The sequence below is a fragment of the Lissotriton helveticus genome, chromosome 1_2 (assembly GCF_964261635.1).
Source record: "Lissotriton helveticus chromosome 1_2, aLisHel1.1, whole genome shotgun sequence".
NCBI classification, from domain to species: Eukaryota; Metazoa; Chordata; class Amphibia; order Caudata; family Salamandridae; genus Lissotriton; species Lissotriton helveticus.
The window spans coordinates 273,125,446-273,148,072 of NC_136058.1; positions in this window are offsets into that span (position 1 = coordinate 273,125,446).

The following is a 22,627-nucleotide window of genomic DNA, read 5'->3' on the forward strand; positions in this document are numbered from 1 at the left end:
CCTGCTCAAGAGCAGGTTCCGTATACTGCACAAGACAGGTGGGGCCATGTATTACAGTCCTGCAGCGTGCTGCCGCATTGTGGCTGTCTGTGCAATGCTTCATAACATTGCAACCAAGCGCCGGATACCAGTTGACATCTCAGGCAGTGAATCTGAGGGGGACGACCGGCCACCAGCACATGCGCACCATGCACGCGGGGAGAACCCAGCTGAAGGCCACAGACGTCGCAACCACATCACAGCTAACAATTTCTAGCCCACCCCCTTCCCCCACCCCACATATCACAATTGCATGCAAACTGTAATGATTACACAAGGCGTACGTGTGCAGCAAAATAAATGTATTTGTTTGAATCACAAAAAAAAAGGGTCATGGTAACAACTATTTACAAAATGCAGTATTCATGCATACTGCATGAGACGGTTCATGGCAGGCTTAGCTTCAGCCTGCGCCTGTGTCCCTGACACAATGTCATTGGCGCCTCCGGCGCACAATTCCCAGGCGCCTGTGAGGCTCTTCCTCATCCTGGGCAGCTGTACCAGGCGTAGCCCTGGTGCTGCGCCTAGGTGGGGGGGCCTGCGTGGCAGAGTGACTGCTGACACTGGAGGCACCCTCACTCGCATCATCTCCCCCCACAATGGCCGGTAGCACAGGTGCGTGCAGTGCGGTGACGGCGGTGGTCAAGTGCTCCAGCACCCGGGTAATGTCCTCGCAGCACTGGACCAGTTGGTGCTGCTGGGTCAACGAGCGCCGCGCAAGCTGGGTGGTGGCATTTGCCGAGACATAATTGGAGCGACTGTAGGTGGACAGCCGGCTCAGCAGCTGGTGGTGGCGCCTGCTTGCAACACTGCGGTGCTTCACCAGCGCTGCTGTGTTGTCCTCCATAGCCGCCGTCATGCGGTTCATGGCCGCCGTCATGCGGTCCATCCTCTCGCCGACTCCCGCCACATTGCGGCCTATCTTATGCAGCTGGAGCTGGATGGCTCCTTGCTGCTGGGACTGGCGCTGGTGTATGCGGAGCATGCGCCGCTCCACGCTCATGCAGGCATGGAGATGCCCATTGCCCCGCCTGCTGTTGGGCCGCGGTGTAGCGGATGTGGCTGGCCCAGATCTCATTGGACGTGCTGCAGGTGTTGTAGCAGCTGGTGTTGCAGGTGCGGCAGGCACTGGAGGCACATTGGTGGGGTGCCTGGCTCTGGCAGCCGGTGGGTCTGCAGATGTTGCAGCAGCAGAGGCGGGGGGCCTGGCCTTGGCAGCCGGTGGGCCTGCAGATGTTGCAGCAGCAGAGGCGGGGGGCCTGGCCTTGGCAGCCGGTGGGCCTGCAGATGTTGCAGCAGCAGAGGCGGGGGGCCTGGCCTTGGCAGCCGGTGGGCCTGCAGATGTTGCAGCAGCAGAGGCGGGGGGCCTGGCCTTGGCAGCCGGTGGGCCTGCAGGTGTTGCAGCAGGTAAGGTGGGGGGCCTGGCTGCTGGTGTTGGCGCTGCCGCAGGGGCTGGTGGCTGGGTATCAGGTAGGGTTTCCTCCTCCTGGGCCTCCTCATCGATCAGCAGCCTCTCGCTGTCACTGCTATCACCCGCACCTGTGAGGGTAAGTGGATACTCATTAGGTGCATGTGACTGTCAGACGTGCAGATGTTACATGCATGCTGGGTGTCATTCCCTGGGTGGCTGTGTATTTGCGCACTTTGGAACCTTTCTGGCCGCATTGTGGTACTACTACATTGTGGCCATACTACGTCTCCCACAATGCTTCAGGGCATTTCCTGATGCACAACATAGGCATGACTAAGGGCCAATGAGTGAGCCTATTTGGTCAGGGGCGGTCATAGGGGACAGGGTCGCAGTCGCATGCCACTTACCTTGGGTGTCTTGGGTGGGGCGGGAGGAGTCCAGAGGGGTCACGCCAACACACGCCTCCCTCTCCAAGGTGTCCTCTACCTGGTCCTCCAGGGGGGTGTTGGGTGGGACAGTCGGTCCACCACCTCCGGTGCCTGATGCCTCACCAAGGCGCTCCGCCACCCTCTCCTTGGCACGCCCCCGGAGGTCGTACCACCGCTTTTTAAGCTCCTCCAGAGACCTGTCCGCAACGCCAACAGAGTTGACGCTGGAGGCAATCCCCACCCAGATCCTCCTCTTCTCCTGCTCTGGGACCCTCCGGGAGTTGGCACCAAACAGCTGGTCGTGGTTGGCCACCACCCCTTCTATGAGGTTCTCCAGCTCCTGTTCGGAGAATTTCAGTTTGCGCTTGCGGCCAGCGCTGTTGCTGGGGCCTGGCTGGGGTTCGTCCGACATGGCGGTCGCTATTTCGGCGGGGTCGGGAGTCGCTAACGGCGGTTTAGCGGCAGCTTTCGGTCGTGAACACTCGACTGATAGCGTCACTGTGTTGTTTGGGGGTGGGATTTGGCTGCTTCCTGGTTGTGATGTCATCACGGTGCTCGGAATGCGTCTTCCCGTTTTCAAGATCCCGCGAGATTGCGACTCGCATTCCCGATCGCACGGGATTGCGAGTCGCTATCCCGTGCGATCGGGATTGCGAGTCGCTATCCCGTGCGATCGGGATTGCGAGTCGCTATCCCGATCGCAGGTAGCCAGAAATAGCGATTTTTCTGCGTTTTTTGTAGGTCGCTAACGCCTTTAGCGCCCGCGTGCGACTCGCTATTTTTTCCCCGAAAAGTACATGAATGCCGTTTTGCGTTTCCTCAATAGCGAGTCGCTATTAATCGCTATTAGGGACACGCAAAACGGCCCGTACATGAATCAGGCTGTGAGTTCCTAGCAAGTGCAGCTCCAACGCAGATGATTTTTTAAATTTTTTTGATGAGTTGCTAGCAAGTGCAGCTCCAACGCAGATGATTTTTGAATTTTTGATGGACAATACGAGCCTGCCTGTGAGGCTCAGACGGACACAGGGAGAAGACTCCCCTCTGGCTGGCTGTGTTGCAGATTGTTTTCTTTAGTTTACTTTGGACTTTTAGCTAGGAAAATGACTCCCTTTGAATGTTCCTATTCCCCAGGAGGAGCAGCCTTTGGGGCTCCTTGTCCAGAAGTCCCTGATCTCATTTGGTTCTCATGGTCTACAAATGTAATATTGTGTTTGTTTGTATCCTAACTGTTGCTTTCATATTTCTCTTTAGAGAATAAGTTTCTTGTTGCTTGGCGCATACCCTCATGAGTATTATTTCAACGACACGTGAGAATGTCATTGGTACCCTAGCTCCTCACGAAGAGGAGCACTGGGAAGTTCATTAGGAGGATGTAGTATTCAAATGTTGCACCAGACACATGTTATTTATAGTACTGCAAATTATTGGGTGTGTGGGTCATTGCCTTCATACACACACAGGGGTGGAAAATTTTGCATTAATTCCTGCTCATGACTTAAAGTGTGATGTATTTTTAAGTAGTCCGAGCATGACATAGGGTTATAGAGAAATGGTACCCCGAGAACATATGTTTAGATTAGTCAAAAAGGAGGGTGCCTCACACCCAGAGAATAATTATTGTCTTAGTAGGTATTGCAGGGGTTGTTCTTTTACTTGTTGCCTCTGCATTTCCTGCCCTATAGTATGCTGCACTACTTCTGTGATCATGCTCATCCTAGTATTTAATTTCCTGATACCAGATATCTTTTATGATGATATACTATTGGTTATTCTTGGGTTTTTTGTTTCCCTTTGATTGATGGGTGATGCCTTTAGATTTGTATAGTCCTTACCTTTAAGCTGTAACTGCACTTGTGTTAGCCACAATAGGCTAAAAGGAGGGTCTGATAGATAGTAATTTCCCTGTTGCAGAATGTTCTAATGATGTTATGAATATGTTAGCCTAGTGTGTCTAACCAATATGCAGTTACAGCTTATTATTCATGTGCTGCAAACCCCTGAGCTATTTTTGTAATATGCAAGCTTCAACTTCTCTCATAAGAGAGAGAGACTTGTCTATGGCAGACAGACTTCTGATGCTGACATTTGCTCTGCAGCTCCAATGTCTCATGGTACAGTTTTCCCCCCTCCCTTATGAGCAGAAAATCCCTGTTTCAGCATTTCTTTCCTTGAGTTAGTTTTGCAGAAATGTTTCCATGCCCTTGAGAAGCAGAGCCTCGGCTCTGTGACCTTGAGGGGAGATAACAGCGTTGCCTTCGCAGGTGCAGATGCCTCATGTATGAGTTCATTGTTCACCATTTCGCTACTTCTGTAATTTTCCAGGCTGGGCGTGTCTTTACCCTGCCATGTTATGTTATAATGTATTGTCATGATAGGATGAGTCAGTCCTCTCGGTGCACTTCCTGGGGTGTAGACATGACGGGGCCCATCTGCAGTTGAATATTATGTCCTAATAAATATATTTCTAATTCTTCTCCACTGCCTGGCCAGCTTATCATATGAGAATGATAGATGAGTGAGGTAAGTCGCTCAGGTGGATTTGAGCCACGCTTATCACCGCACCGCTGCCACCAGCACTGTGAAAAAGTCCAATAAGGCTGTCCTATGCCGCTTGTGCTTTCAAGCCAAAGGCCTCCCTTCTGCAGACTACAGTTCCTTCCAATACACACCAGCACCTCCTTCACCTGAAGCTCTGGAGTAAATTTCCACTATCCACGTTACCGAGTAAGTATGGAGCTGCAATGTCACTACGTTGCATTCTTCCAAGAATGTTAACCACATCTGCAGATCTCACTTTACCTATCCTGCTACGCTCACTCTGTGGGGTGGTGGTTTTGTGGCACCGCTCATGGCAAAGGCCAGTTGTTTGTATAATGCCCTGCTGGAGGCTATCACTAAGTGCAAAATGAAGGTGTCTTTACACCTGTTGTGTTTTCTATAGCGCGCCCTTGTCTTTCCCAATCATCTCTGGCAACAACCCAATCAATGCACTAATATTGTTGTTAGACAGTCGTGACAACTTCACAACTGAGTCCAATTCAAGGCGCAAAATAATGAAATGGGTGCACGAGCCAATGGTCTGTCAAACTGGCTAGTTGCCTAGTCCAGTGTTTCCCTCAATCTCCAACACTCACCCGTGCAACCGCTCCACACACCATCAACAACTAATCTAAGTAGTGTATCATCTGCTCACTCTCCATCATTTGCTTTACTACCCACTCCACAAAAGTGCTAAATGTTTCAAATAATGCACAGGTTACTGAATACCTCATTGGCATTGCCTTGTATCATTGTATTGTTTTCGAAAGTGTCTACCTAGTAACTGAAAGTCAAAAGGATGAACTGGTAGGGGCAGAAATGCCGACTTTATATCGACCGTACCCATCGCAGCGCCTGAAACACACTATCGTACTAGCTTGATCTCCTGGTTGATGCTGGCATAATGAACTGAGCACTCTGCTCATTGAAACTATTTATGGATGTTCCTTTGGCCAATCAATCAATCAATCAATCAAGACATTTGTAAAGCGCGCTACTCACCCGTAAGGGTCTTGACGTGCTGGGGGGGGGGGGCTGCTGCTACTGTTCAAACAGCCAGGTCTTGAGTAGCCTCCTGAAGGTAAGTAGGTCTTCGGTCTGCTGTAGGAGGATGGGGAGGGTGTTCCAGGACTTGGCGGCGAGGTAGGAGAATAATCTGCCACCGGTGGTCCATCTCCGGATGCGGGGGACCGTGGCGAGAGTGAGTTCGGCGGAGCGGAGCTGGCGGTTCGGGAAAGGTGGTGTATGAGATGGAACTCACCCACCCTGCCACTTTCTGCGGCACTACGCCAAGTGGCAAAATGATCAAGTCTGCAATTGGAGGCTGCGGAAAAGGGCAAACCACCATGCCTCTTTCCACCTCCTTTTGCAATTTGTCTGTAACCATGTGTGTGTTTTTCTTGGAAGATCTCAAATTATCCAAACTCCTCCCTCCTAGGTCCTTTGTAAGGAATCCCTAAACCCTGCTCAAAAACTCTGCTTAAAGCCTTCCCTCAGAAACACTGTTGCTTCCCTATCTGGTACGGTAGCATGAATGGACTCATGCCTCCATGCTTAACCAGTTTAGTTGCCTTTCCCCACCACACCTATGTTCTCCCCCTACCTCTGCCAAAACCCTGCTGGCCTTGTCCCCCTGCACACTGCATACGGGGTGCTTTCCTCTGCACTTTGAGCAGTCCTGCCAGGATCCTCAGGGGAATTGGAGACAGGCCCCTTTGCTAAAATTCCAACATGAAACTGATTCTAACTGAACAGTGCTTAATTTGTGCCAGTGGTTTCCAGTGCTCAGCACCGGCAGTTAATCATCAACACTGGCGCTTTTCATGAGCACCAGTTAGGACACATTCTTTACAGGGAGACTAACAGCCTGATTCATCAAGCTGATTTGCGCTCGCAAAGGGCCAGATTCTGAGAATCTGGCCCTTTGCGAGTGCGATTTTTGCATTTGGGATTCATCAGCCCAAATGCAAAAATCACTATTACCGAAATCGCATATTTGCGAGGAATTGGATTTAAGGAATCTCTAATAGAGATTCCTTAAATGCAATTCATCAACCAATTAGAAATAGCGAAATCGCAATATTTGGTCTCAATTTACCACCAAGTCTGACTTGGTGGTAAATTGCGAAAATAGTGTAAAAAGCACTTTAGTGCATTTTTTTCTTTTGCATGTTACACACACACATGTCCTTTGGACATGTGTGTGCGCAACACCTGTTCAAATGTGCATTTAAGGGGTGCTACAGGGTGTCCTTTGGACACCCCTGGCACCCTTAAAATCGCTATCTTATTTGCGAGTAGCAAATTGCTACTCGCAAATAAGGGATACTCCCCATTCATTCCTATGGGCCTTTTGGCCCATAGGAATGAATGGGGAGTTATTCCTTATTTGCGAGTAGCAAATTGTTACTCGCAAATAAGGAATGTGTAGGAATCGATATTTATTTAGCAATTCCTACATGAATACCGTTTTGCGAGTCCTAAATAGCGATTCGCTATGAATCGCTATTAGGGGCTCCCAAAACGGCCCGTTGATGAATCAGGCTGTTACTCATTTTGGTATTCTCAGAAGACACTTAAAGCCTGATTCATCAAGCCGAATTGCGCTCGCAAAGGGCCAGAATCTGAGAATCTGGCCCTTTGCGAGCGCAATTTTTGCATTTGGGATTCATCATCCCAAATGCAAAAATCGGTAATTGCTAATTCGCTAAATTGCGAGGAATTACATTTAAGGAATCTCTATTTGAGATTCCTTAAATGCAATTCATCAACCATTTTTAAATTGCGAAAATGCAATTTTGGGCTGCTATTTACCGAGAGGTCAGACCTCTCGGTAAATAGCAAAAACTTAGAAAAATGCTTTTAAAAGCATTTTTCTAAGTTGCATGTTGCACACACACATGTCCTTTGGACATGTGTGTGCGCAACACCTGTTTCAATTTGCATTTAAGGGGTACTACAGGGTGTCCTTTGGACACCCCTGGCACCCTTTAAATCGCTATCTTATTTGCGATTAGCTAATTGCTAATCGCAAATAAGGAATATTCCCCATTCATTCCTATGGGCCTTTTGGCCCATAGGAATGAATGGGGAGTTTTTCCTTATTTGCGATTAGCAATTTGCTACTCGCAAATAAGGAATGTGTAGGAATCGCTATTTGTTTAGCAATTCCTACATGAATACCGTTTTGCGAGTCCTTAATAGCGATTCGCTATGAATCGCTATTAGGGGCTCGCAAAACGGCCCGTTGATGAATAAGGCTGTTAAAGCCTGATTCATCAAGCCGAATTGCTCTCGCAAAGGGCCAGAATCTGAGAATCTGGCCCTTTGCGAGCGCAATTTTTGCATTTGGGATTCATCATCCCAAATGCAAAAATCGGTAATTGCTAATTCGCTAAATTGCGAGGAATTACATTTAAGGAATCTCTATTTGAGATTCCTTAAATGCAATTCATCAACCATTTTTAAATTGCGAAAATGCAATTTTGGGCTGCTATTTACCGAGAGGTCAGACCTCTCGGTAAATAGCAAAAACTTAGAAAAATGCTTTTAAAAGCATTTTTCTAAGTTGCATGTTGCACACACACATGTCCTTTGGACATGTGTGTGCGCAACACCTGTTTCAATTTGCATTTAAGGGGTACTACAGGGTGTCCTTTGGACACCCCTGGCACCCTTTAAATCGCTATCTTATTTGCGATTAGCTAATTGCTAATCGCAAATAAGGAATATTCCCCATTCATTCCTTTTGGCCTTTTGGCCCATAGGAATGAATGGGGAGTTTTTCCTTATTTGAGATTAGCAATTTGCTACTCGCAAATAAGGAATGTGTAGGAATCGCTATTTGTTTAGCAATTCCTACATGAATACCGTTTTGCGAGTCCTTAATAGCGATTCGCTATGAATCGCTATTAGGGGCTCGCAAAACGGGCCGTTGATGAATAAGGCTGTAAGTGATTTGCCCAGAATCACAGGATGTTGACTGACATCGAGACTCAAACATGGTTTCCCAGTCCTGAAGTCGGCAGCTCTGGCCAATATGCCGCACCCTCCCACAACTTTCATGCATAGTAGTTGCTTCTGTTTTAGGGGGCGCTAACAGTAGACATGGGCTGGAGGAAGCTGTCTCCTGACTAGCACCCTGGAACTTAGATTTTTACAAATTAAACACTGTTGCTGACCTTACTCTGTCCATGTATTTCCATAGTGCAATGCAATGTTCAGCAAACTTTCTCACAGATAATACCAGCAAATATGGTGAAGGCTGCAGTCCATGTATCCTTATTCAATGGGACCATCAGATATTTGACCAGTTCTGTCTCTTCCACTTTGGAACTCTCTTTGCATAGTCTCTCTGTGTCAGAGTTTGGAGATGTCAATATATTTGTTTGCCCAAAACTTTTCTTTAGTGCTCGACAGTCTCTCTGTGCCATAGTTTGAAGCTGTCTCTGTTAAGTATTAAACACCTCTGAAATTGGTCACCAGATACTCTAAAATCCACCAAACCTTCATGCTTTTTCCCATTACAGTACCAGCCGTGGGATCAGCACAATATGACTGCCTGTTGGAGACCCAGGGGCAGATTTACAAGCCCCTTGTGTCACTTTTGCGCCATCGTTGTGTCACCTTTGTAACGCAGCGGCAGCATAAAAGTTGCAGCCCATTTACAACGTGACGCATCTAGCGAGATGCATCACGTTGTAAAACCCTGCATGACGTTATACCTGCATCAGGTTTAATGTATGCAGGGTAGGCGTTCCCACGTAGGAAAGCCTCGTAAAAGTGACGCAGTGAAATCTACAAGATTTCACTGCGTGACTTTTAGGACACCACTGCATCAAAACCTTACGCCTGCTTCAAGCAGGCAAAAGGACCCTTGACTCTGCCACCAGGTAGGTCACCCCCCTCAGCCGCCACACGGTCCTCCTGTGCCGCTGTCCCGCTGCCGCCTCCGCTCTGACCAGGATCGCTGCCTGTGCCCGTCCTGCGCTGCCATCCTCGGTTTCTTGTGCATAATTACTTTGTCTCCTGCTGTTACTGTTGTTGTCTCTTCTGCTACTGTTGCCATTTCTTTTACTGTTTTTACTTTTGCTGCCCTTGCTTGCCACCCCTCGTGCCCTCTGTGCCCCCTCCCCCTCTCTCCCTTCTCTTCTGTACCACACCCCTCCCACTGCCCTCCCTCGCGGTTCCCGCCGCTGCCTCCCCTGCGGCCCCGCTCCCCTGGTGCACCATTCCCCGCCCTGCCTCCCAGCTGCTCCTCCCTCCCTCAGCCCCTCATATGGAGGCCGCAAGGAGGTGAAGGGAGCGACCCTTGACCCTGCCACCAGGTAGGTCGCCCCCCTCAGCCGCCACACGGTCCTCCTGTGCCGCTGTCCCGCTGCCGCCTCCGCTCTGACCAGGATCGCTGCCTGTGCCCGTCCTGCGCTGCCATCCTTGGTTTCTTGTGCATAATTACTTTGTCTCCTGCTGTTACTGTTGTTGTCTCTTCTGCTACTGTTGCCATTTCTTTTACTGTTTTTACTTTTGCTGCCCTTGCTTGCCACCCCTCGTGCCCTCTGTGCCCCCTCCCCCTCTCTCCCTTCTCTTCTGTACCACCCCCCTCCCACTGCCCTCCCTCGCGGTTCCCGCCGCTGCCTCCCCTGCGGCCTGCTCCCCTGGTGCACCATTCCCCGCCCGCCTCCCAGCTGCTCCTCCCTCCCTCAGCCCCTCCTATGGAGGCCGCAAGGAGGTGAAGGGAGTGACCCTTGACCCTGCCACCAGGTAGGTCGCCCCCCTCAGCTGCCACACGGTCCTCCTGTGCCGCTGTCCCGCTGCCACCTCTGATATGACCAGGATCGCTGCCTGTGCCCATCCTGCGCTGCCATCCTCGGTTTCTTGTAAATAATTACTTTGTCTCCTGCTGTTACTGTTGTTGTCTCTTCTGCTACTGTTGCCATTTCTTTTACTGTTTTTACTTTTGCTGCCCTTGCTTGCCACGACTCGTGCCCTCTGTGCCCCACCCCCTCCCCCTCTCTCCCTTCTCTTCTGTACCACCCCCCTCCCGCTCCTCTCCCTCGCGCTTCCCGCCTCTGCCTCCCCTGCGGTCCTGCCCCATTCGTCGCCCTGCTCCCACCTCCCAGCTGCTCCTCCCTCCCTCGGCCCCTAATATGGAGACCGCACGCAGCGGGTGCGCTGCTGTCGCGCCAAAGGCAAGCCCATCTGCGCCCGTCCGCGCCTGGACCGCGCCCACCGCCAGAAGCCCTGGCCCCTGCCGAAACCAAGAAACCCGACGGAAGTACGACCCCACCACCCTCCATGCACTCAACACCAGCCGACCATTTGCCTGCTACCAAGGCACTCCGAACTGCACCCACGGACCCTCCTCCTGCCAAACGTGCAAATTCACCTGCGTCCGAACCTGCACCCCACCACCCGGACCAGGCAACAACAACAACAACTGCCTCAAGTGCATTCTGCTCAACACCCGCTCCGTCCACAAGCACACCGTCGAACTCTGGGACCTCATCGACACTACAGCACCAGACGTCGCCTTCCTCACAGAAACCTGGATGAACACCTCCTCAGCCCCCGACATCGCCATAGCCATCCCGGATGGCTACAAGATCACCAGAAAGGACCGCACCAACCAAACCGGAGGAGGAATCGCCATCATCTACAGGAACACCATCGGCGTCTCAACCAACTCCGAAGATGCCCTCACCAACGCCGAACACCTACACTTCCAGATCCACACCAACCTCAAGACCACCCTCAGAGGAACCCTCATCTACAGACCCCCGGGCCCACACACACAATTCAGTGAAGCCATTGCCGACTTCATCAGCCCACATGCCCTCGCCTCATCAGACTACATCCTCCTATGGGACCTGAACTTCCACATAGAGATCAACAATGACAACACCACCACCACCCTGCTCGACAACCTCGACAACCTCGGACTCAAGCAACTGGCGAACACACCCACTATGCCTGCCACACGCTCGACCCCATCTTCCCTGCCAGCAGCCACGTTGCCTTCAGCCACTCCACCGGACTACACTGGACTGACCACAGCTGCATCCACTTCACCTTTAAGAAGACCACATCGCACCACCGCCCGCAACAGATCCCCCGTAGATGCTGGAGCAAAGTCACCGCAGACCAGCTGACCACATCTCTGAGCCAGAACCCTCCAATCAACACTACTGACACCAACGACGCAGCCCGCAACCTCACACAGTGGATCGTCAACTGCGCACACACAACAGCAAGGAACTCTTCAGCATCGTAAAAGAGCTCTCCAACCCCAGAGCCAGCAGCAATGACATCACACCATCGCAAGACCTCTGCAACTCCCTCGCCACGTTCTTTCACCGCAAGATCGCCGATATACACAACAGCTTTGGCACCAAACCCCACACCCAGCCACCGAACCAATGCCCCCGACAACCACGCTCAGCGCTTGGACTCCCATCAGCACCGAAGACACCGCCCAAGCTATGAACACCATCCACTCCGGATCTCCCTCCGACCCTTGCCCTCACCACATCTTCAACAAAGCCGAACCCTATCATCGCCCCCCACCTACGAAACGTCATAAACAACTCCCTTGCGCCCGCCACCTTCCCAGAGAGCTGGAAGCACACAGAGATCAAAGCCCTACTGAAGAAACCCACAGCGAACCCTAAAGACCTCAAAGACTTCTGCCCCATCTCTCTTCTTCCCTTCCCTGCTAAAGTTATCGAGAAGATCATCAATAAACAGCTGACCACACTCCTTGAGGCAAATGGATCCCTTGACCGATCCCAGTCCGGATTTCGAGCCAACCACAGCACCGAGACCGCCCTCATCGCAGCAACCAACGACATCAGGACCCTACTTGACAAAGGAGAAACAACCACCCTCATCCTCCTAGACCTCTCAGCCGCCTTTGACACAGTGGGCCATCGTACCCTAATATCCCGCCTCCACACGCCGGGATCCAAGGCAAAGCCCTGGACTGGATCACCTCGTTCCTCTATGACAGAACCCAGAGAGTCCGCCTCCCTCCCTTCCACTCCGCTGCCACCGAGATCATCTGCGGCGTACCCCAAAGCTCATCGCTCAGCCCAACACTCTTCCATATCTACATGAGCCCCCTCGCCACCATCGCACGCAAACACAACCTCAACATCATCTCATACGCCGATGACACCCAGCTGATACTCTCCCTCACCAAAGACCCAGTCACCGCCAAACTCAACCTCCAGGAAGGAATGAAAAACGTCACTGAATGGATGAAACTCAGCCGTCTGAAACTGAACTCAGACAAGACGGAGGTCCTCATCCTCGGACCATCCCCATCTGCTAGGATTGACTCCTGGTGGCCCACAGCACTAGGCACCGCACCGACACCCACTGACCATGCACGCAACCTGGCATTCATCCTGTACTCCTCCCTCACAATGACCAAGCAAGTCAACGCCATCACGTCCTCATGCTTCAACACCCTGCACATGCTCCGCAAGATCTTCAGCTGGATCCCTACCAGAACCAGAAAGATGGTCACCCAGGCCCTCGTCACCAGCCGACTAGACTACGGAAACGCCCTATATGCAGGAACCACAGTCAAACTTCAGAAAAGTCTCCAACGCATACAGAACGCATCCGCACCACTCATCCTCGACATCCCCTGCCACAGTCACATATCATCCCACCTGAGAGACTTGCACTGGCTCCCCATGAACAAAAGGATCACGTTCAGGCTCCTCACCCACGCACAAAAGCGCTCCACGACATAGGTCCCGAATACCTCAACTACCGCCTCATGTTCTACACTCCAACACGCAAACTACGCTCCGCCAGCCTCGCCCTCGCCACCGTCCCACAGATCTGCAGAACCACCGCCGGAGGAAGATCTTTCTCCTACTTGGCGGCCCTCCCCACCCATCTATGACTGATCCAGGACCACCTCACATTCACGCCTCAAGACCTGGCTCTTCGAGCAGTAGCGGCACTCCCCCTCCCTCCCTCCAGCGCCTTGAGATCCCTACGGGTGAGTAGCGCGCTCTACAAATGTCTTTGATTGATTGATTGAAGGAGTGATGCTGTGTATTGGGAATAAGCCGCAACACGCATTGCTGGAGTTGCGTCGTGTCCACTCCAGCAATGCATGACTTTTCGGACAACAGATGCGTCAGAATTTCTGACGTATCTGTAAATCCTTGCGCCATGGTGCGCCGTATTGTAAATATGGCGCTTCCATGGTGACGCAAGGGTGTTGCATGGTGGTGCCGGAAAAGTGACGCATCTCTACAGATGTATCACTTTCTTGTAAATCTGTCCCCAGGGGCTTATTTATGAGCCCTTGTGTCACCTTTGCGCCGCCAGTGAGTCACTTTTGGTGACGCACCAGCAGGGTAAAAATGTGCCATGTTGCGTCATACTTACAAAGTGACGCATCTAGGTAGATGCGTCACTTTTTAAACTTCTGTGCCACATTATACCTGCGCCAGGCATAATGTATGCAGGGGTGGCGTTTTGATGCAAGTGAGCCTCGTAGAAGTGACACAGTGAAATCTATAAGATTTGACTGTGTCACTTCTACGAGGCTCACTTGCATCAAAACGCCCACCCCTGCATACATTATACCTGGCGCAGGTATAATGTGGCACAGAAGTTTAAAAAGTGACGCATCTACCTAGATGCGTCATATCTATAAGATTTCACTGTGTCACTTCTACGAGGCAAATGGTCAATATCTTATGCCTGCCTCACAGCAGGCATAAGACTGATGCAGGCACATTTGAAATAGGACTAGTCCATGTGAAATGACCCATTGATGAGTTGCGTCACTTTCGTGACACACTCCAGCAATGCGTCAGTTTTGCGCCTACAGATACATCAGAAATACTGACGTATCTGCAACTCCTTGCGACATGATGCGTCATACTGTAAATATGACGCCTCCAGCATGTCGCAAAGAGGGCGCAATGAAAAGTGACGCATCACTGTTTTCATGCAGCGGTGCATCACTTTTCATAAATGAGGCCCTCAACAGATTACCCCAAGGGCTAGGCACTGAAGTCCTGCTGCTCATGGCGTTCGACTGACGCCATGCTTAATACATTCTGGTGCAATAGGGGCTACACAGAGAGCCCTCAGCTCACAGAAGGGCCTTGCTGTGGCACGAGGCAATGTACAACATTAAAAACATACACACACCTTTGTTAAAAGGACGTTATGATTAGTTACTCAGAGAATCCAAATAAAGGGGCCATCCTGTCGTGGCAAGGGACAGTCCGCCATAATGGCGGAGGTCCCGTGCGTCGAATTAGGATGCTCCGCCGCAATGCTAAAAATGCATGTTGTGCATTTCAAAGCACAACATGATAGGCACCGCGCGGTGCCTGCCATGTTGTACTTTGAAATGCAGGGGGGTACCATAGGTACCCCCCATGTGCACCCCCACACCCACTTCACCCTTCGAAGGGCCCCCAAAGCAAAGACCGTATGCCTTTCCGTGGCGGCCATCCTAATATGGCTGGCGGTGTCTGATAGACACCGGCACCATATTAGACCTTTTCCGCCACGGTCGCAAGGCGACCGTGGCGGAAAATTTGCGGACGGTCTTCCTGTCCGCTGCAGACCCACCAACCATCCTATAGTGGCGGGGGGTCATTTGAGGGAGGATGGCGGATGGATTGCCCCCGCCGGGTCGGCGGTGGCTACCGCCAGCCCGGCGGGGGCAATCCGTCCGCCATCCTAATCGGCCCCAAAGTGTTATTAGAACATTGGAATGTTGAGAGCTCCAATGAAGACAATGGAGTATCTTGGGTTTATAATATCTGGTAAAAGCCCGGAGCTCCAACATTTCAATGTTTGTCTTTATGTTTCGTTCTTTTTAATTTAGAACATTCTACCATCAGTTGTTGCAATAATCTTATAGCCTTATGACCCCTTTGCCTCTGGCTATATGAGTTGTTAAAGACACTGAACCCGAGGGGAAACGGCCTTTACAGCGAAGCCGTTTCCACGTAATCTTCAACCACGCATGCAGTACAACGCATGCGTGGTTACCACTAATGCCTTTACCACGCATGCCTTTACTACGATGTTTGTAGTAAAGGCATATGTGGTAAAGGTAAAAAAAATAAAGGGGGGGCTGGGGGGGGTCTCCCCCCCAAATAAAACAACTCACCATAAATCACGTCGGCATCATAGTCGTTTAAGAGAAATCGGGAAAAAATTCCGTTTTCTCTTAACGACGTATGACGTCACCACGCTAATAGTCGAGGAAATGTTAATGCGTGTTAAACGAATTCCGTTGTAACGCATGCGTGGTAAAGGCATGCGTTGCAACGGAATTCGTTGTATCATCATATATTCAACCCGAGTTATAGGCCTGAGCCTCAGGTTTTTTTTAATACTGCAATAAGACTATATTTAAAAAACAAATTGAATTCCCATACAAATCCTATGTTGAAGAGAGGTTATGGTGAGATGCAATGTCTAAAAATGATTGAAATTCAGCAGTAATGGGATGCAACAACATTCACTCAATGCACTGCTCATGTACTCACACATGAAGTGACACGTGACAAGACATGGCAACTGGCATCACCACAACTAACATCACATCCCACCACGTCAAGTCACATATAAAGCACAGCTACTTGCACAAGGGTAATGGTGCAGTTTATAGGGAGTGTTCAACAGGTTTGTGTTTGGCTGAGATCAGATGCGGCTTCTCACCTGCATGCCTGGGCAGAGGCCCGTTTCTGCAGGGGAGGAATGCCTGGCCCCCAGTGCAGTCTACTTTGTGTGCGTGTCTGCACCCCAGAGGGGGGATACTGCAAGCTCCATTGACAAACAATGTGACCTGGAAAGACGTTTACTGAATGGAATCTAAAATATGTATTTACGTTTTTTTTTTTTTACGTGTTAGATTTCATGTAATGTTTTAGATTTTGAGTATTGGGGGAAACATTCTGCGCGTTTTACTTTAGAAAAGTTGTCTAGCGCTATACCTCGCCCTACGCTTAGTTGAAAGTTCTGTAAAGTTCAGAATGCAAGTTCATGTTGTGATTAAAGAATAGTGCACTGTCAGCAAACTGACCTCAGTGCAGCTATCAACCTGGAAGTGGTCTGTGGTTACAGAGCTGCACTGTACCACACGCAAGGATGTAATCAACTACAGCATGCCACAAGCAAAGATGTAATCAGAAACAGCATGCCGCGCCAAAATTGTAATCAGTTACAGCATGCCACATGCAAAGATGCAATCAGCCACAACTTGCCACATGCGAAGATGTGATCATACAGCATGCCACATTAATATATGTAATCTGCTACAGCATGCTACATGCAAATGTGTAATCAGTTACAAAATTCCACCCCCAAAGTTGTAATCAGCTACAACATGCCACATGCGGAGATGTAATCCGCTACAGCATGCCACATGCTTATATGTAATCTGCCACAGCATGCTACATGCAAAGATGTAATCAGCTACAGCATGCCACATGCATATAATGTAATTAGCTACCGCATGCTACATGCAAAGATGTAATCAGCTACAGCATGCCACATGCATATAATGTCATTAGCTACCGCATGCTACATGCAAAGATGTAATCAGCTACATCATGCCACATGCATATATGTAATCAGCTACAGCATGCTACATGCAAAGATGCAATCAGCTACAGCATGCCACATGCAAAGATGTAATCAGCTACAGCATGCTACATGCAAAGATGCAATCCGCTACAGCATGCCACATGCTTATATGTAATCTGCCAAAGCATGCTACATGCAAAGATGCAATCAGCTACAGCATGCCACATGCAAAGATGTAATCAGCTACAGCATGCTACATGCAAGATGCAATCAGCTAAGAATATGTATTCAGATACACCATACCGCCTCCACAGATGTAATCAGATCATGGGTAAATGCAGGAAGGCTTGGGGGCCTTGGCAATGCGAGCGGAGGTTGTTTGAACAAAAATGTATACATCTTAGGTCTGTGTGGCTTATAGCAAGGTTTTTATTTTTTTACAATCCTGTAACCTTTTATTGCTTATTTATTTCTCTTCATTCAACTTCCCTCTATGTTAGCCTATCCCTTACAATATTAGATGTAATGCTTCATGGCGGTGTGTGGTCCATGGACAGCTTTCCTTGCTCTGTAGAAACGTGATTTCTTTGGGCCAAGCACTGTAATAGACACAACTGTTTCGTTGCAGTTAAAAAGACTGTCTTCCAGAGTCTCCAAACACTGGTTCAATGGTAGTCTGAATGATGAAAGAAGACGTCTGAGACTAGTGGAATATTATGGAGATCCTCGCTGTCCCTTGAACATCTCAAACATCTGAGATCATTAAGGAAATGAAGAGATGCTGTCCCAAGAAATCCAGAAATCAACGAAGGTAAGAAGATTTTATTGTACAAGAAAAGGTGTCTCCAACAGGAAGGCATACACTGTTTTCCCAGCGCCTCAGCTGTCTCTCACCAACATTCTAACCTGCACTCCCAGGGATTCCGGAAGTTCTAATGAACACAGTATTATGATAAACAGTAAGGGGCAGATGGGAAGATACCAAGTGCAAGTAAAATCTTGTGAGTGGGAAAAAAAGGATACATTATATACAAAGATGAATTACAACACATCTCTCTATCCTGCAAAAATAGGGAAACATGGGAAGCAAAAGAAGAAAAAAATAGAACAGAAGGGAAGCAATAAGAGCTATATAAAGAAGGTACATGAAAAATAAACCTTTCAATCCAAGGGTTCAGCTTGGCTTTGTCTCTCTTCGGCTCTTGCGACATTCTCTTTTAGAGTATTGAGTGGAACAAATCTATCCATGCTCCATAACTGTCCCTTTTCCAATATTACGACATTTTTCTTAATCTCTCATTTTCTCAGGATCATAGTATTTGTTATACTAGTTATAGCTCGTACCTGGTTTACTTACACGGACCCATTGCCCAACTCTCCATTTTTGTTCTCTAACACCCCATCTGGCATCATATTTCTCTTTATATCTCTGTTGATGTTTGAAAATGTTCTCTTTAATCTCATACTTTTCCAACTGGAAAGATTTATTTTCAAAAAGCCAATTAGGAGTAAGTTTGGAACCAGGCTTACGACCTCTCAACCAACAAAATGGAGAACAACCTGTAACAGTGTTGGGAGTGATATGATATGACCATAGCATTTTCTTGAGAGATTGAATAATGGGTTTATTAGAAATCATGGCTAACTTTAAAGCTTCCTTAATCATCCTGTTACAACGGTCAACCAACCCACTGGCACGAGGACAAGACAAAGGGCTAGTAACATGTTTGATGGTCAAACTATGAAGACTGTCTTTAATTTCTCCTGAAATAAGTTGTACTCCATTGTCTGTGATGAGAGTATGCAGAATGCCTTCACTTGTGAATACCTCTGACAGGAAGCAAATAAGAGTCTTAGTATCAATATGTTTAACAAACTTGACAGTAATCCACTTAGAGAAATAATCAACTAGAACAATTATATATTTTTCTCGTAATCCAGTTACCTGTAAGGGACCAATTATATATTTTTCTCGTAATCCAGTTACCTGTAAGGGACCAATTATGTCCAACCCTAATTTATCCCAGGGTTTAATCGGAACTTCTACAGATTGTAACAAGACTTTTCTAGTACATTTGGTCTTGTCACTCTGACTACATGCGCTACAATTTGTAACTAATTTTTCTGTCATGGTGTCCATATATGGGAACCAGTAACCTGACCTAAACTTGCTTTTTGTGAGGTCCCTACCTAGGTGGCCTTCATGTGCATGTATGCATATGTGTTCCCTCAATTTCTCAGGAGGAACACATTTTTCTGACTTGAGAATATTATTACCATCAACAGATAATTCCTCCCTCACATTCCAAAAAGGTTGCAGTTCCTTAGACAATTCACTACATTTATCCAGCCAACCCTCTACAATCTTATCCTTGACTGACTTTAAAATGACATCCTCCAACATGTGTTTCTCTCAGTCGGACTTCAAAACGGCAGATATGGTAACCTGTAAGACTGTCAGCTCCTGCACATAGTCCTCACCTTGTTTTTGAATGGGAAGACGAGACAAACAATCAGCCACAGTATTCTTTTCTCCTGGTACATACACTACTGAAGCTTTGTAAATAGATCAACCATTTACTAATCCTTGGGTTGGTTTATTCAATATCCTTCTTTGAAAAAACAGAGACAAGGGGCTTATGATCATTTCTAAGTATGTATGTATGTAGGTATTGCGACTTATATAGCGCACGTATCACCCGAAGGCATCAAGGAGCTTGCTTAGGGAACCCGTCCTGGTATTCCCCTGTGAGATACCCCGGCAGGGTATCCACAAGGTGAAAGCCAGGCATCCCGCCGCGAGGGGCCGTAGTGGAGATTAAGCAAGCTATTGCCCAGAGTCGCAGAGTGTGACCCCGTGATTCGAGTAGGCACTGGAGTGAGAATTGTCGAGTCCGTGGAATTTTTGAGCACGAGACCCGCCGAGGCGGGGAATCGAACCCTGGTCCACAGCCAATCTCAGCTTCCGGGTCTGCCGCCTCTAACCACTGAGCCACGCTTCTCAAAAGGTAGTCCCCAGATGAAGTATTTAAAATGATTAGTGGCCCAAAAGCATGACAGCACTTCTTTTTCAATAGTAGAAAAATTCCTTTCTGCTTCTTTGAGATTCCTTAAAGCAAAAGCAATAATTTTCTCTCCCTGGTGCTGGGAGGCTGGGTGGTGGGTGGGGGAGGGGATGTGTGTATTTTTTATGTTTCCCTTTTTCTTCGTTGTTGTCTGATTGCGAGACGCATGGTGTAGGCTTGTTGAGTGACCACTTCTTGCTTACACTCTTTGATCTGACGTTATGGCCCGGATAGGTTTACAGGTTGGTCCTTCTAGTTTGACATTGATGACATGGAATGTACGTGGGCTGAATTCCACCCGTAAATGGAAACAGGTTATGCACTATGCTGAAAGACATAAAACTGATGTTCTTTTTCTACAGGAGACTCACATGGTTCAGGCGGACACGGCCTCCTTTGCAAAGGGTTGGGGTTCCCACAGAGTGTTTTCATGCTACAGTAGATATGCGCGTGAAGTGGCAATTCTAATACATAAACGGATCCCCTTTGTCTTTACTAATAGTAAAATGGATGGTGAGGGCAGATATGCGCTGATCTCTGGACTGCTGTTTGGCCATAGGATTGCTTTTGTAGTGGTCTACAATCCCAATATTGACTCCCCGGCCTGTTTCGAAGACCTGTATCTCACACTATTGCACTCTGACATAGACATGCTAGCGCTGGGGGGCGATTTCAACTTGCTGATGACCACCAGTAGAGATAGCACGTCCCCCTCCCCAGATCGCAAACCACTCGCCCGTGCAGCTGTGGCGTCCATTTGCTCGCATTTCTCACTTCTGGACATAGAGGCCGCGCTACACTCTGGCTCTCCTGCTTTCACTCACCATTCCAGCTACCACAACACGAGCACCAGAATAGATTACTGGCTGCTTTCTCCGGGCTTAGTGGGCTGGGTCACTGATCTTCGCACTCTCCCCCGCACTCTCTCAGACCATTCCCCCGTGGTCCTGTCCCTCGCAGTCCCTAGGCTGGGAGGTTACGAACGACAATGGAGATTTCCTGGGAGGGCATTGGCGGACCCGGTCTTCACGGAGGGGGTTTGTTCTGCAATTGAGGATTACTTCGACCTTAATACTGGATCTGTGACCACCTGGACCACACTATGGGAGGGGTTCAAGGCTACCATTAGGGGGGTGTGCATCACCAAACATGTTGGGGCGCTGCGAGACATCCGCGCTACTCTGTCCCGCCTAGAAAAGGAGTTGTTGGCCGTTGAGACTGTCATCCTTGCTGACCCTTCCCCTGGCCACGAGGCGCGCCGCCTCGAATTGCTCCTAGAGTTCAGGGATGCGGCAGACAAAGAACTGAGGGGCATATTATCAAGGGGGTTTATCTCTGCTTATTTGGCTTTAAAAGCCAAGAAAGCGGAGATAAAAATTATCTCCCTATTACCTAGCTGTCGCTAACACCAGTTAGCGACAGCTAGTAGAAGATAGCGACCATCTTGGGCCCCGCTTTGCATGTCAGTGATATTTATCACTAATGACATGCAAAGTGGGCGTGCCAAGATGTTAGCGACTGGAAACAGTCGCTAACATCGCTATCTCCTATTACCAACTTTTGGAGATATTCGCGCTAAGCGCGAATATCTCCAAAAGCTAACACCTGCCCTGTGCAGTTCTTAGCCATGTTATCCAATGGGAGGTGGATAACATGGCTAAGAGCATTAGCTCGGTAATGCATGAATATCGCGGACTTTTCAGCGATATTCATGCATTGCGGCCGTTTTTTATCGCATTTGCGATAAACCTTGGTAATACCAAGGTTTATCTGCGGTAAAAATCGCCGCAGCTGAGCGGTAACATTTTGTCTCTAACCAAGCAATAGCGATAATTATCGCTATTGCTTGGTAATATGCCCCTGAAATATTTGGGCAAATACCATACGGCGCGCCGGTACGGTGAGGGGGATCGGCCGGGCAGACTGCTGGCTCAGCTACTACGCCCTCCCCGACAAGCGGCGTATATTACTGAAATAGTGGATGCGCAGGGCAAACATCATCTTGCTACCCCCGACATTTGCGACACCTTTTTGACTTACTATCGGCATCTTTACAAATCTGCCCTCACGGCTGAATGTCGCGACCCGAGGCCGTACATTAACGAAATCGCTATGGTGTTCCTAGAGAAATACATGCAAGATTGTTTGGCCCATCCCATCACTCCGGAGCTGATTGCGGAAGCGATTGACTCCCTAAAGGGGATGGCTTCACGGCCGATTTTTACCAGGCATATAACGAGGAGCTAGTGCCCATACTTATGGAAGTCTACGCCGAAGCCCTGGAGTCTGGTATTCTTCCTCCGACGCTCCGCGAAGCGGTTATAGTTCTGTTGCCCAAACCGGGACGCGACCCCACGGTCTGCAGCTCCTACCGTCCACTTTCGCTCCTGAACCTGGACTATAAGATTTTGGCCAAAGCATTAGCGATGCGGCTTGCGCTGCTGGTTAACACCATTATCTCGCCGGCGTGTTGTCCCTCAGAGGTCAACATCACTGAACCTTCGCACAATTTTTTCGGTTCTACACAGAATCGACCCCGCCACCCCAGCTGCCGCGTTTTTTTT